General features: G+C 41.4%; 1 protein-coding gene and 1 pseudogene across 5 annotated transcripts in view; both read right to left on the bottom strand.

Annotated features, from left to right (window-relative positions):
• NFIA (nuclear factor I A) overlaps positions 1-13,628 on the bottom strand; it is a 389,302-nt gene that overhangs the window by 63,668 nt on the left and 312,006 nt on the right. The gene's annotated exons all lie outside the window — the stretch shown is intronic.
• Positions 11,338-11,465, bottom strand: LOC135273547 (U2 spliceosomal RNA; annotated as a pseudogene).

Raw genomic sequence — 13,628 nt, 5'->3', positions numbered from 1 at the left:
TGAAACTCAGAATTGAGATTTTATCAATGCCTAACTTCGTTTTTCTTCTCTCCTATTTCTTGTTTTCTCTCTTGTTTTGGATATTTTTATTGTACCTAAGTTTTTATTTAAGTTGTCTCAAGTCATTTTAGAAAGAGCCATGGGGGTTAAATCAACTTAAGGGTAAAATTCATCAAGTATATTTTGAGATGGCCAGATCAGGCTTTATAGAAAAAAATTCCCATTAGGAATTTGGCATGATGCTAACAGAACGCACAAAGAATGGTATGAGTCCAGATTTTTGATGAAGAAAAACATGTCTTATGGATGTGTGTGTGTGTGTGAGTAGTTGACACGATAAAAAATTATCACACATTATGTAAATGCATATTTAGATCCTTTAAAATGTGCATTATTTACTTGAGAGTCAATAAAGGCTTTTCTCAAGTGGTTACAGTTTATTGCAGTGCATCCATCTGTATCCATGTTGATGTTAATACAATTTTGCGTATTAAAAGATACTACAAAATTGGCTGCTTCCGGCATCTAATACTCTTAGTACCCTAGGCCAGCAGCAGCAGAGAGTGTCAGAAACACTTCACTCCGATGGATCTCACTACTAGTTTAAACTTTAATGAGTGGCCAGACTTGTTTAAAACAACTCCTTGGGCTTTTCACAAAGAATATAAATAAGATGGGAAGGAAGGACATTTGATCAGGTTTCTTTGGCTGCAATGGCACTGCCTACACATCCTGAACAAAGTAGCCACAATGGAAGAAACAGAGAGCCAGAATTTCCCAAAGGGTATATTACTCAGCTATTTATTACAAAACGATCATATTACTGGATACTTTAAAAAAAGAAAGCAGGTCAGACAGGTTGGTTTACTCGTTCATTCCATTCCCCACCAGTCCAGCACACCCCAGTTCTTGAAAATCCTCTCTTGGTTTTAGTTTGAAGAGAAAAAGTTAAAAATTCAAACAATTGAAAAAAATGTATATACATATGTAACTCAAAAATGTGTCTTCTGTTAAGGGTAGAATTTATTAAGACTGGGAAAGGGGAAGGTCAGACTCATTATTGTATTATCGGATATGTTGCGAGACTCATAAAATCTAACCAGTGATTCTTGGTTTGAGAGTCCACTATGGGGAAGAGGTCTTGTAGACACATCGAGTGCTCTTAAGGGGAGCTAGAACTAGTTAGGACATCTAAGGTGGGCCATGTGAAATAAGACTGTATCAGGAAGCGGTATCCACACAAGCTTGGAATCTTGCCTTTTTCTGCTTTTATAAGTCTTAGGGAAGAAAAAGAAAGTAATCTTAGTATTTCCCGTGGTTTTTCTCAAGCTCAACCTTGAAGAACTCAAATAACCCTCACACATTTTCCCGCAAACCAAAACTTTGTGGGTTGAAATATGTTCTTCTGTATAACCCTGATATTTCCTTAATTGCGTTATCCCTTGTCCATGAACCGTTGCAGATTCTCACACACTGGACAGAGTCTTGGATTCTTTTCACGTTAGCTTTTGCTTTCTGGCATCAGCCTTTAAATCCCAGTCTCTCTTGTATGGGAGGCTCCAAAGAGAAGCTGTCAAGGGAGCAACACAAACAATAAAATCTAATCCTCCTTCAGGTGCAGTGTGCTCTTAAGGCAGTGTTATATACAGGCTTCTTCCCCCACAACAGCGAACAATCGTCCCTGAGCCCTGGCATCTGCAAAACTTCATCATCTTAGCGTTAATCAATACAAAGTCAGGGGCAACAGGTGAGATTGCAAACAGTTTTTCTCTGTTAGCACCATTACAAGAAAAACCTTCTCATCTGTCTTCAGAAATATGATATTCTTTAGATGAAAGTTACCATTTCCATACAGTAAGGGTGGCATTAAAAACTCTTGACTACTCATAATTAGAAGTAAAAATTTGTAATAAGGCAAAGCTTCAAATGGAGAAGAATATTGAAGAAAAAAATCCCACTTAAAAAAAAGCATCTTTCCATAAGGGTAAATTGAACTTAAAAATGACTTGGATTGTCAACTACTATGTATCCTGCTTCTCCAGAAATTCAAAACCACACTACACCATTATACTCTACCTAAAGCCGAGAAATCTATCTTAATGGTCCATAGCTCTAATTTATAAATCATGCATGAATCAGGCCTGCCATTTATGAAAGCTGAGAAGTTTGCAGTTATGGGATTTATTTTAACAGAGATACAGGAAAGAAGAATTGACAATGGTTTTCAAACCTTTAAGAGGCGATGCCTTTTCTAAATAACAAAGCGTTTGACTCGAGGTGAGCTAAGGTTTTTCAAAACATTTGGTACACATCTTTAACATCACTAAGATGCACATGAAAGGATCCAGATAGGTTAAATTGAGAGAAATATATGACATTACATGATGGCTTGCAAAATACCAGTGCTTTTATATTACTGCTACAAGACAAGTAACTTTATGCCACAGTAAGTTTTTAAGATGGTTAATAGATTCGATTCCATTTGAATTGAAGGGATCTTCTAAGAGATCAAATTCCAATATGTTTCGGAAAAACAGAAGGAAAAGGAAAGGCCCGTACAAAAAAATGAAAGGCCAAATTCTTTAAAAGTTTTTATCTAGATCAATTTTAGCTACTTCAAGACCTCTGTTGCTCAAAGGCCCTGGCTAGACCAGGAGTTGGCAAACATTTTCTGTAAAGACCGGATACCAAGTAGTTTAGACTTTGCAGGCTGTATGGTCTCTGTTGCAACTGCTCAACTCTGCTGCAACAGTGCAGAAGCAGCCATAGACATTACATAAACAAATGGGTGTGGCTGTGTTCCAAGAAAACTTTATTTTCAAATACAGACAAAGGTCTGTTTGACCAAGTCATAGTTTTTCAGTGGTGTAGACCCACACAATTCTGGTTCATTCTCCAAACACCTCCATGCTGTGTGAGTCAGACACCTGACAATCACTGCTACTTCCACCTAACCATGCCATGTTCTTGAACAGCCTTTCTGTTGAAGCCCCAGCTTTCTAAGCTTTCCAAAGCAATCTGGTTGCCTGTGATATCTCATTAACTCTCCATGGTAGCTTTTTGATTATCTGTCTTCACCATTACTTAACATGGCTTGGTCTGTTCTGGTTGACCACATCTGTGTGTGTGTGTGTGTGTGTGTGTGTGTGTGTGCGCGTGTGTAATTCTAAGTTAAACATATGACTCGGCAAAGCAGTGCAATGTAATTTTAAATTCTAAGCTCTAACACTTACGAGCTATGCTTCAGGTTGCTGAGCTTCTCTATAACTCAGTTTTGCCATCTATATAATGGGGCCAATAATACCTCACAGAGCTGTTGTGAAGATTAAATGAGATAATGTATATAAAGCACATGGCACAGTTTCTGACCACATAATTAAGTGATCAATAAATAGCTTCCTTTATTGGTATGACAGTACTATCATAGACAAGAATGGGGGCCGGGCGCGGTGGCTCAAGCCTGTAATCCCAGCACTTTGGGAGGCCGAGGCGGGTGGATCACGAGGTCAAGAGATCGAGACCATCTTGGTCAACATGGTGAAACCCCGTCTCTACTAATACAAAAAATTAGCTGGGCATGGTGGCGTGTGCCTGTAATCCCAGCTACTCAGGAGGCTGAGACAGGAGAATTGCCTGAACCCAGGAGGCGGAGGTTGTGGTGAGCCGAGATCGCGCCATTGCACTCCAGCCTGGGTAACAAGAGCGAAACTATGTCTCAAAAGAAAAAAAAAAAAGAATGGGGATAGGCAATGAATAAACTGAAATTTGCTCCTGTGTGCTAGGACCTGTTCTGACTGTGGAATACAGGAAGGAAAGGCGTGGTGGAACAAGAGGTCCTTACTGCTCGCTTCTCTCTTGGACAAAAAAGTAAATAACTATGGATAAAACTGTATGTACTATCAGTATGGATACGACATGAGGGCCTTGAAAATAATTCCAACAACAAAATCAAAAGCAAAAGCAGCAATAGCAGTAGCAACAATCTTGACCTAATAATCATAGATACCATAGATAGCTAAGTAAACACAAAATTTCTTTAAAGACCTATAAAGAGTCTTTGCTAACCAAATATACTGTGAATCCCTACCTTTACTTAAAGTTCAGACTGTAAGACTTAACCCAGAAGCTTCGAACTATGGAGCCAGCTCCCTCTAGATGCAGTTTTTCACTTAGACCTACAATCCTTGAGTGTCCATACTGACCGCCCTCTTCACCATGTAGACCCCTGCCAATCAGGTATTTTTTTTATTTTTTTGAGATAGTCTCACTCTGTCACTTATGATGGAGTGCAGTTATGCTATCTCGGCTCACTACAAACTCCGCCTTCTGGGTTCAAGTAATTCTCTTGCCTCAGACTCCTGAGTAGCTGGGACTACAGACGCCCGCCATCACATCCGGCTAATTTTTCTATTTTTTTTAGTAGAGACAGGATCTCACCATGTTGCCCAGGGTGGTCTTGAACTCCTGAGCTCAGGAAATCCACCTATCTTGGCCTCCCAAAGTGCTAGGATTACAAGCATGAGACACTATGCCTGGCCCCAGGCATACTTCTGACCTCACCATATTCTAAGCATGGCCTCCCAAAACATGGCAACAGTGGAAATCTCATTTCCCTTGAAAGCCTCACCATGTTAGTTATTTGGAGTTTGCTTATCAGAAATCTAATACATATTGACTACTAGAAACACTTCTCAGCCGGGCGTGATGGCTCACACCTATAATCTTAACTACTCAGAAGGCTGAGATGAGAGAATCAGTTGAGCCCAGGAGTTTGAGACCACCATGCGCAATACGGTGAGATCTTATCTCTACAAAAAAAATTTTTAAATGTAGCCAGGTGTGGTGGCTGGGATTACAGTAAGCCTATAATCCCAGCTACTTGGAGGCTAAGGTGGGAGGACTGTTTAAGCCCAGGAGTTTGAGGCTGTAGTGAGCCATGATCACATCACTGCACTCTAGCCTGAGTGACAGAGCAATACCCTATCTCTAAAATAATAATAACAATAATAAGAACAAATGCTTTTCAGAAGATCTAGGGTATTTTTCAGAAATATTTTCAGATTAGATAAAGGGATTTGGTTTTAACTCAGTTTCTGCTGCTACCTGGCATATTATAAAGGCAGGTGGCTTCTAAATACTCTCTGAAGCTCATATAGTTTAAGCTCTAGTGGATGTAGAATTCGGTTTCTGGGATTACATTTACAAATAGTACAACTGATCTATAAAAATAAAATTAAAATCTAAAAATCTGAAATGAGGAAGGCTTTTAAAAGAAATTATTTTTAAAATGTTTATGGGATATTAAGTTATAGGGTATATCTGGACTCAGTCTTTAAGATACTTTGGCTTTGGGGAGACTGTAATATTTAGAGTTTAAAAAGCCCTGAGTGTGCTACTTTAAGCTCTGTGAAACAGAGCCCCCAGCCTTTGTCCTGCCAGGGCCTCTTTGAATTGAAATTGACCATATTCATGCACTAATTGCCTAAGCTTCCATGATGGCTGATGTGAAATGTGTTCAAACACCATGCAACAGCTGTGATTATTGGAAATATTTAGAGTGATGGTTTAATAGGCAAAGTTGACAAGAATCCAGTTCCAGGAAGGGAACTTGAACTTTTACATAACATGTAAGTGATACTACTGTGAGACTAAATGAAGAATGAAAAACAAATCAAAACAATTATTTGAGAAAAAAACTAACCACCATAGATTGGATGATTCCAAAGATTAACAGAAAAAGGGAGGGAATCTTCCAATGACCTGTTAGAAGTGAAATGGAATTACAAACTGCAGTCCTGTGAAAGAGGACTTCAAAAACAAGATCCATGCAGATGCTTCTTGGACAATGACTGATGCTGGATCTATGGTGTTGCAAGTCTTTCACTGCATTAAAAAAATGCAGAAAAATAAGCAGATAAACAAGCAAAATCTCATAACGAACATAAAGCCATGGGTTGTTTTGCAGCATTTCTCTCCACCAAATTGTTGGATTTATACTGAAATTGAAGCCTCTATTTCTGTGCAACATGATTACTAAAGCACAGGCTACTTTGTTTTTTTTCTCTCTCTTTTGAGACAGGGTCTTGCTCTCTCACCCAGGCTGGAGTGCAGTGACGCAATCTAGGCTCACTGCAACCTCCGCTTTCTGGGCTCAAGCAATCCTCCCACCTCAACCTCCCAAGTGGCTGAGACTACAAGCATGTGCCACCACGCCCAGCTAATTTTTCTATTTTTAGTAGAGACAGGGTTTCACTGTTGCCCAGGCTGGTTGCAAACTCCCGGACTCAAGTGATCTGCCTGCCTTGGCCTCTCAACGTGTTGGGATTACAGGTGTGAGCCACCTCTCCAAGCCAATGACTACTTTTAAGGCATCCTCTTGAACTCGAAACATCTTCCTGAATTGACCCCATAGGACTTGAGGATTTATCCTACTGAGGGTAGATTTCACACAAGGAACGGAATAAGCAACAGCACAATCAGTCTCATGATTAAAGTCAGGGGACCAAGTTTTCATTCTAGCTTGGATATTGACTAGCAAGGTGCCAGCCTCCTATATTCCTTAGTTTCCTTTACTACAAAATGAGCTTCACTATTCTGGCTTTAAAATCATTCACTCCCTGTGCTAATCTGGATAAAGTTATTAACATTTCCAAACCTACATTTTCTTATCTTTAAATTTCTTATCTTTAAATAACAGCAGCAATTGGCCAGGCACGGTGGCTCATGCCTGTAATCCCAGCACTTTGGGAGGCTGAGGCAAGGCAGATCACAAGGTCAGGAGTTTGAGATCAGCCTGGCTAACATGGTGAAATCCTGTCTCTACTAAAAATACAAAAAATTAGCCAAGTGTGGTGGTGCATGACTGTAGTCCCCAGTACTCGGGATGCTGAGGCAGGAGAACTGCTTGTACCCTGGAAGGCAGAGGTTGCAGTGATCCAAGATTGCCCCACTGCATGCTAGTCTGGGCAACAAGAACGAGACTCCATCTCAGGAAAAAAAAAAAAAAAAAAAAAAAAAGTAACAGCAGCAATTAACAAGGCTTTTCTGAGGATTAGAATTAACAGATGCAGGTGACTCATTCATAGTAGGATCATTCATTCAGCAAGTGTATTGACAATCTACTATATGCCAAACAGTATGCTAGACTCTTGGTTGTTTAATACTCTTAGGATTGGTTTTAGAATAAATTAGGATACATGAAAAGTAATCTGGATTATACAATGCAATGAAGCAACACCAGGTAATCGAGAATCAAGAGCTGAACTATTTTCAAGTTACCCCGGGGGTCTGTGGCATGAACAAATAGGCCTGCGTTTTACTTGTGCTCTGCAAATGCTAGCTGCAGAAACAAGCCACAGCTAGTGAGTAAGCTGAGCCCATTGGCCAGAACTCAGGCGAGCTTTGCTATTTGCTCCTGAAGCAGGTAGCTGTTATTTTTGCCTGCCCAGCAGTCCTTCACCCCTTCTTCTGGAAACAGAGCTCTAATGTTTCTTTGGGGAACTATCTATCCGTCAGCCTCAGTCTATGTGGTTAGGGTGGACTTAACCTTAGCCATTAGCTCCACGGGTGGGCAGGTAAGCCAGGTCACACCAATGAGGCATTCCATTGCCTTTTAAACTAAGGATTGTGTTAAAAGTGAACAAATGACCCAAACCAGGATAATCAGAATCATAAGCATCTAGGAGAGTAGGCCCTTCCCTAGATCCATTGTTAAAAAGTTGTTATTTTTCTCTTGGGGTTATTAAATTGGTGGACATTAAGCCTGGAGCTGCTCACACTATCTGTGCCACAGTCTGAGGATATTTAGCCTAAATAAAGCTAAATATCACAAGAATAAAGCTCACACAGAGGACAGCAGACCTGGGTGGGACTGCGGGTCTGGGGAGGGAGAAAACGAGGGTGAGGGGGAGGCAGAGGGGCAGGGGGAAGGAGAGGAGGAGGAGCGGGGGGTGCTTTCTGAAGGTAGCATCTGAACACCTGACTCCATCTCTACCTTAAGCTACATAACCCTAGACTTTTCAGTTACATAAACTAATCCATTATTTTCTTTTGGGGAGTGGAGGAGTGGCAAAGCAATTTGGCTGGGTTTCTTTCATTTGTAAGAATCTTTCACTTGAGTATGTGTTAACATATCTACTGTTCATTACCTAGTATGCGACAGTTCAACAACTCTTATGATGATACTCAGAAATTTGGAGATTCAGAAAGATCTAGACATATCCCTCAGGGATACCAAAGTTTTAAAAATTCATATTGCATACCAAAAAAAGGACCCACACATCCTGTCATAAGTACATTCGAATATCTCCGCAAATATTTCAAATAGGTTGCTACAGTACTCCTCAGTCTTCTTTAATTCCCTGCATATTAATCTCATCACAGGTGTAATCATTTGTCTAATATCTGTCTGTTCTGCTAGATTGGAAGGGCAGGACTGGCTGATCTAGCTTCCTCATTAGGCCCAGCACAGGGCTTGGCAGATAATGAGTGCTCAATAATTATTTGCCAAATTGACTCTTACAAACAACACATTCTTGTAAACAACAAAGGTGCGTATCCCTTTAGGAAGCGCCATGCCTGAATGAAGGCAGGTCAGAACAAAGCCTACACATGGCTAAGGGGCTACCCTCATGCGAGAGGGGCTGCCTGCTCCACTGGAAAGGTTCCCCGCGCTTCCAAGTGTGCAAGAGTCATGGGATGGGGAAACTGGGCTTGCTCGTGTCCCCGAGACCACATCTCCTCTTCTAGGCAAGTGTAGCTTCTCCCTGAGAAGGGGAGCACATTCTTCCTTCCAGACCAACATGAGCAGGTAGAAAGAGAGAACTGGGGATGGGATGTGAGGAATCAAAGAATCATCGCAGGAGAACTACAGACAAAGAAAGCGAAGAGCAACACGGGTGTGGGAGAATCTGGGAGACAATGAACACCTAGGTATTGGATGCTCACTGTATACTGAGCTCTTTCCGAGTGTCATCTCACTTCCCCTCCCAGAAAGCCTTTCCAATTTGGGACAGGTGGGAAAACAAAGACCAGCAGAGAATGAGTGACTTGCAGAAGCTGCCACAGACCCCAAGTGGCCATCCAGGATCTGAATTCTATTCTGGCTGACTCCAAAGCCCACGCTCTTTTCATTGCCCTCTGCTGCTCCCGCTTATTTTTCACAGGTCAAATGATTTATTCAGATTTTTTTTTTTTTTTTTGCTCATAGGCCCCCTTATTATTGTAATAGAAGCTGGCAATTCTGATGATCCTCAGATGTGTTTTGCACATAAGCAATTTTTTCAGGGGGAAAAAGGAACTACCATTCAATATGAAGAAATGGCAAATGTAAATTTACTGTAAAAATATGAAGTTTAAAAAACATTCCATACGTGTGGGTGGTTAAACATGCTAGTTTCAGTAACACGAAGGATGCAGCCTGGAATGGGTGACTCTCAGTGATACTGCAAGCACATTAGTAGGGCCATATATTCCCATTTCGAGTATCAGCACTCACCCCTCCTTTCCTACGTGGATGATAAGCTGATACTACATAAACATTGTTCAAGCTACAGTCCCATGCTATTGTAATTCACTTAACTTTAACATGATTTATGATTCTGTCAATACGGGAGGTTGAAAACCCTGCACTGAAGCTTAAATGTTAGCTTCATATTTAACACAGTAATTGTGTGTGTGTGTGTGTGTGTGTATATGTGAGAGAGAAAGAGGTAGAAGAAACCATTCCACATAAAGAGAAGATACAAGTCCAATCTTGAATTTTTTATTCTTTGGTGAATAAAAAAGGAAAATAAATGAGTCTAAACATGGAATCCACATTAGATTAAGTTGAACCAGAAAGAAAGAACTGCTCGGGACTTATCTGATTATCCGAGGTACAGTCCAAGTGCATGATACCAGGAAGTCTTAACAATGAGAGGGTTTCTAAGAAACCTTGCTCAGAACCACTGCCTTCACTATGTACGGATACGTGGGTTTACGCCTGTGTGTGCCTGTGCGCACACATGCACCAGTGGGACACACGGGCCTGCGTGTGATTGAGAGGGACAGAGAGAAAGGGGCAATGGAATTCCAAGGGAAAGCAGCTTCCTTTGTGAAGATGAGTTTAAATCCAGGTCTCCCGGGTTAATCACCCTATTCTCTTTAGCACTCACCCTGGAGGCCCTTTGCCTCTTTAAGAGATTAAGGAGCCAAGTGGTCTCACTGCCCTAACCTGTCCTCCCAGGACAGCATATTAACATGATTCCACTACGGAAGAGCCCTCTTTAGAAGTTTGCTGCAGGGATGACAAATTAACCCAGCAGGGTGTCCCACACATCTATCACGGTACAAATTATTAGCGTAATAGAGCTTTTAGTTATGCATTTATCTAGTAATTATTGAACGTTACACAAACCCAAGCTGAGCAGCCATGGCCCTTTATGAGGGTGGCTCAGTGGGTGGCCTTACAGTTAATTTAGGATAGTTCTCCACTAGGCAGTTCACTTGCAGACAAATTAGCTAAACAGCCTTCTCCTTTAAATATTTTCCATGTCACAGTGAAACTCTTTACAATACAGTAAAGGTACAGTTTTAATTACACGCTTCCTGACTTCTGTTTAGTTGTAGTTTTAAAACATTCGCTAGCACTCTTTTTTCCTATGGCTGGGCAGTAATAGCTGGTTGTAAGTATCTGGCTAATGAATTTAATAATTTCCTGAACTGAGGCTTAAAGGACCTTTGCAAAAAAAAAAAAAAAAAAAAAAAAATGCTGCTTTTTCTCTTTAGTGTCCAGCAACTTCAAATCCCATCCACAATGCTGCCTGTGAGGGCAGGGACTGGCACTGGAGCTAACCGTGAACGGGGCTCACAGACCCTCTTGCTTCTCTGATCCATGCTCCTCAAAGGTGGTACTTTTTAGGTCTATGAGGCCTGCATTTGAAAATCAATTCTGGCAATTCTTCTTGGAGAAAGGCAACATAATGTTTTCTCAAGTGATACTCCAGTAATAAATAAACACTGCGCGTCTGTTGGCAGATTATTTCAGCGCCTTGTTAGCAACAGGTACCTAATTGCTTCTCATTTTCCTGAGATGATTCAATTGCACTAAACCAGGAGAGACAAATTAGATTCAGTGGATCACCAGCATGTTCTACAACTAAGTTAAAAGCTTTCCTAAGAGGCAAAGTAGTTTGCGGATATGATAGCAGAAAGATGAACAAACCTAGTGCTTGGGTGCCTAGGCCAGGCGAGGGGTGCCACAATTACAGTAGTGGTGAAGCACCAGGGAACGTTCCTTCTGGAGGGACCTTAGTTTGGAGAGAAAAATTTATGATGCCACAGCAAATATTCTACAAATAGGGGACCAAATCATTTTGAGCTCATTTCTCTTAATGTCTATCAAGGTGAAGCTCTTAAAACCAAACATATAAACTGATAAGAACAGATAACTACACATGATCTTAGCCAAAAGACTGAGAAATGATTGGATCATGAGGTCAGGAGATTGAGACCATCCTGGCTAACACAGTGAAACCCCATCTCTACTAAAAACACAAAAAAATTAGCCGGGTGTGGTGGTGGGCGCCTGTAGTCCCAGCTACTCAGGAGGCTGAGGCAGGAAATTGCTTGAACCCGGAAGGTGGAGGTTAGTAGCAGTGTCCCTGTCAGAAAATGGAATCACATTTTAATTATCACAGCCTCAATTTGTGAACAGTCTGGGAAGGGCTTGTGGGCATGGTGGTCTCATTTAATTTACTATGAAGTATTAATACTTTCTAGGAAAGATGGATAACTGACACTTTTGACAATATTTATTTGCAAGAATGAACTACCTCAGTCTGGTGCGGTAGCTCACGCCTGTAATCCCAGCCCTTTGGGAGGCTGAGGTGGGCAGATTGCCTGAGGTCAGGAGGTCGAGATCAGCCTGGTTGACATAGTGATAAGCTGTCTCTACTAAAAATACAAAAAAGTTAGCCAGATGTGGTGGTGGGTGCCTGTAATCCCAGCTATTCAGGAGGCTGAGGCATGGAAATCACTTGAACCCGGCAGGTGGAGGTTGCAGTGAGCTGAGATCGCGCCACTGCACTCCAGCCTGGGTGACAGAGTGAGACTCTATCTCAAAAAAAAAAAACCCAAAAAACAAAAAAACCCAACATATATTAGGCTGGGGGCATGGTGGCTCACCCCTGCCAGAATCAAGGCAATTTTACTTCTAAACTCCATTTGTGTGTGTGTGTGTGTGTGTGTGTGTGTGTGCGTGTGTGTGTGTGTGTGTGTGCTCTGCTTCATAAAGAAGTGGGGTTTAACCTTGTGTTGGCATTTTGTATGTCTTAACTCCTCAGTACTTAGTTATCTAAGGGCATGACTTATTTGTGGTTGTAATCCCAGCACTCTGGAAGGCTGAGGCAGAAGGATTGCTTGAGCCTACGAGTTTGAGATCAACTTAGGTAACATAGTGAGACCCTGTCTCTACAAAACATTTTTAAAAATTAGCTGGGCATAGTGGCATGCGTCTGTAGTCCCAGCTACTCAGAATGCAGAGGCAGGAGGATTCCTTGAGCCTGGGAGTTCGAGGCTTCAGTGAGCCATGATTGTGTCACTACACTCCAGCCTGTGTGTCAGAGACAGACCCTGTCTCCCAACAATCAAATATATACTGAGCACTTAAAACATGCTACGCCTCTCTCTACATGCTGCTGAACACATGCACTTGAATATTATATTACCATACAGTGGAGAAGGAAAGAACTCCCTATTATTCTCAAACTTTCTCTGTTTGCCTTCAATCAAATCCATGCATTCATTCATTTATTAGACAAATATTTATTGAGTGTTTTCCTTATGCCAGGCACAAGGCAGAGGGATTCAGAGATAAATGATAAAGATGTGGTCCTTGCCCTAATGGGTCCTCTGCCATCTAGTGATGACTGTTGCCCTCCTATTTGACCTCTCCTTCCCCGCTCCTCTATTATTGTCTATGCATATTATGAATCCACACTCCTCTAACCTTTCTTGGTGACCTCAACTTCCTGAAAGGTGATCTTAATTCTCATAATTCTCTGCGGTATATTTTTCTTGGCCAAACTGGGAGATACTGTTAACTTCAGACCCTCAGATGTTTCATCACTGAGAGCAAGATCCCTGTTTGGGCCAGGAGGATCATGGACTTAGAGAGGTTTATAGAGCATATAAACTTCTGACTACCTCTCCAAACAGAAACTGGAATGATTCTTTGAAAGCTGCACAATAAATCTTTGGTTTATATGGCGATTGCTTTAGTGTATCTTAGGCATATTTTCGGAATCAAGGCAATTTTACTTCTAAACTCCCTTCGTGTATTTTTTTTGACTCATGAAGTGGGAGTTTAACCTCATGTTTGCATTTTGTGTGTCTGAATTCTTCGGTACTTAGTTATCTAAGAGCATGATTTATTTGCTGTTGTTTTGTTTTGCGTGCCTATAATGAGAAGGCAAACTGTTTGAGACTAGGGGTTAGGTCTTCTGCTTGTCTGGACTTGTGCAGTGCCAGATGCCACCGTAGTTGTCCATAAAGATGTCCTTCCCCTGGTTTCCTACCACAGCCTGTGCTTCCAGCACAGTAATGCAGCTGCTGGTTTCCTTGTCCTCTCATCCTCCAGGAGGCAAGCA

The sequence above is a fragment of the Aotus nancymaae genome, unplaced genomic scaffold (genome assembly GCF_030222135.1).
Source record: "Aotus nancymaae isolate 86718 unplaced genomic scaffold, 86718_ANA_hifiasm-v0.15.2.pri h1tg000007l, whole genome shotgun sequence".
NCBI classification, from domain to species: domain Eukaryota; kingdom Metazoa; phylum Chordata; class Mammalia; order Primates; family Aotidae; genus Aotus; species Aotus nancymaae.
The sequence above is the reverse complement of the archived record's forward strand: the minus strand, read 5'-3'. Positions and strand labels throughout refer to the sequence as shown.